The sequence below is a fragment of the Dasypus novemcinctus genome, chromosome 15 (assembly GCF_030445035.2).
Source record: "Dasypus novemcinctus isolate mDasNov1 chromosome 15, mDasNov1.1.hap2, whole genome shotgun sequence".
In the NCBI taxonomy this organism is placed as follows: domain Eukaryota; kingdom Metazoa; phylum Chordata; class Mammalia; order Cingulata; family Dasypodidae; genus Dasypus; species Dasypus novemcinctus.
In genome coordinates, this window is record NC_080687.1 from 77,829,607 (window position 1) to 77,831,696 (window position 2,090).

The 2,090-nt window shown below is 33.0% G+C and overlaps 1 non-coding gene across 1 annotated transcript; it reads right to left on the reverse strand.

Moving 5' to 3' along the window:
- Positions 1 to 1,611: 1,611 nt before the first annotated feature.
- On the reverse strand, positions 1,612 to 1,816 carry LOC111767236 (small nucleolar RNA SNORA73 family). Its single transcript, XR_002799110.1, has one exon. It is a non-coding gene; the product is annotated as a small nucleolar RNA SNORA73 family (small nucleolar RNA).
- Positions 1,817 to 2,090: the final 274 nt, after the last annotated feature.

Here is a 2,090-nt window from a genome sequence, read left to right on the forward strand (position 1 = left end):
GCTACACATACTTCATCTTAAATGCAGCTGGTAATTGGAGTGACCTTTGTGTTTACTAGTTATCTCTACACAAAGAAATATTAAAACTTCTCATACCTCTATGACAGGTAGAGTCAGCACACAAGTGCATATTTTTTTTAGTTAAAACCTGGAATTTAATTATAGAGAAGTTGATATTTATCAACCAGCATAATGTTAATGTATCCATATGGGCAAAATTACTAGTCCTCCTTGTTGCTTGTAACGAAGCTGAAACAGTATAACCAGTTCGTACTTACTATGACAAAAAAAAAAAAAAAGCTAATGGGACTCCTTTGAAATAATGGGGCTATTTTAACTTTTAACAGTTGAATTTTAAAATAAAGTTAGAGTTACCTGAAGCATAATTTTACTATACATTATGTATTTATGAATTCAGACTCATGTCATTTTAATGTGAGAAATCTGAGTCTAGTTATTTTAAAATCCGTCATTAGCATCATGTTGCTTGGATTTGTAATTATGATACCAATGCCAAATTTTCAAAAGACCTTTAAAGACTTTGTATTTCCACATGTAGAAATATCACTTTCATTGTACTTGATAAAGTCTTTATTGTATTAGAAATACACAGAAATGTAATTCTATTTTGCCCAAAGATTTGCAATGAATTTACAATTTATTTAAAATTCCCATAGACCAAAAAAATAAAATCCAATAAATTCATTTTATCTGCTTCAGGGCAAAAGTGTTTATCAGATTAAGGGACTCCTTATTAAATGTTGATGTAAACCAAGAATTTTGTTGTTTTACATGCCTCCAATAATACTACCTATAAGCTACGGTAAAGGATACAAATGCTTAATAACACAGAAGAGAAGTGACAGAATATCAAGAACAGTTTCCTAAATTGGCAAATAAAATGAAATCACTTCATTCATAAAAATATAGGGTAATAAAATATTGAAAGTCCTACAAGTCCATACTGAATTGAACTGGAAAGAAATATGAAAATTCACAAACAGAAAAAAAAATGGAGAAGGAAATATTTCTTTGTCGCTTTATAGAAAGTTTAGAAAAAAATCACTATGTAAACAGAATGTTTGATTTGTACAGCAATAATAAGAGGTTATATTAAAAAGAATTTTTAAATGAGTTCTAACATTACAGAACAAACTTTGAATATCTGATCTTTCTATCATTCATAAAATCAAAGCAGAAATTTTGTTTATTTTTTATCTCAAAATCATCTTTATTTGAATTCATAAATACATTAGTTTAATAGGCTAATCTACTCTGCTTTTATTCTTAGAATACATGGGTTATTTAGTACATTAGATATTAAACTGGTATATGGTTTTGGGGTGACCTGAAAATTTGGATTTTTAGCCAATTCCCATGATTCTGTCTTTAAGGCTGGAGTTCTTTGATTTACTCAGTTTTTTAAAAAGCCAAACATGGAGAGAGGTGTGCCAATTTTCAGACCCTCCATGATCATTATCAAGATCATATAGCATCCACTTTCCCACCTCGTATTTCAATGTCAAGGCTTTGCTCCTCTTCTCTCCTCAAATCTGAGGTATTTTGGAGTTCTTTTGAGAATTCCTGGATCCAGACTGGGATGCTCGAGAAAACTGTTTCCTGCATGGTTTGTCTCCTCAGCCATTGTCAATAAGACTCAGAGGAGCTGTAGGAATATGCAGGTGCAGGCTCGAGGGCCTGGCTTCATCTCCAACGTTGTGGAATGGGACTGTGCATCACTGGCCTGAGCTCTATGCTTCCCTGCGCCATCTGGACAGGGCCCGGGGAGAGTGACCTCCCGGGGCATCCACGTTGGAGCGAAGCAGAAATTTTAAAACTCTCAGTGTATAAACTGCAGAATAAAAAGTTATTCCATCATTTTCAAAAGGTTTAAAATGTCATTAGAAGAATATAAACATTTAAATGAAGAAAAATGACTCACTGTAGTCACTCTCTAGTGGTGTTTAAAAAAAAAGGATGCAGAATAAAACCCAACAATTAAGAGAAGAGAGTATTTCCCACCAGAAATCTAGAAGGACTCCATCCTTCCAAGTAGAATATTTCTGAGCAGCCTATAAAACAAGACTGCT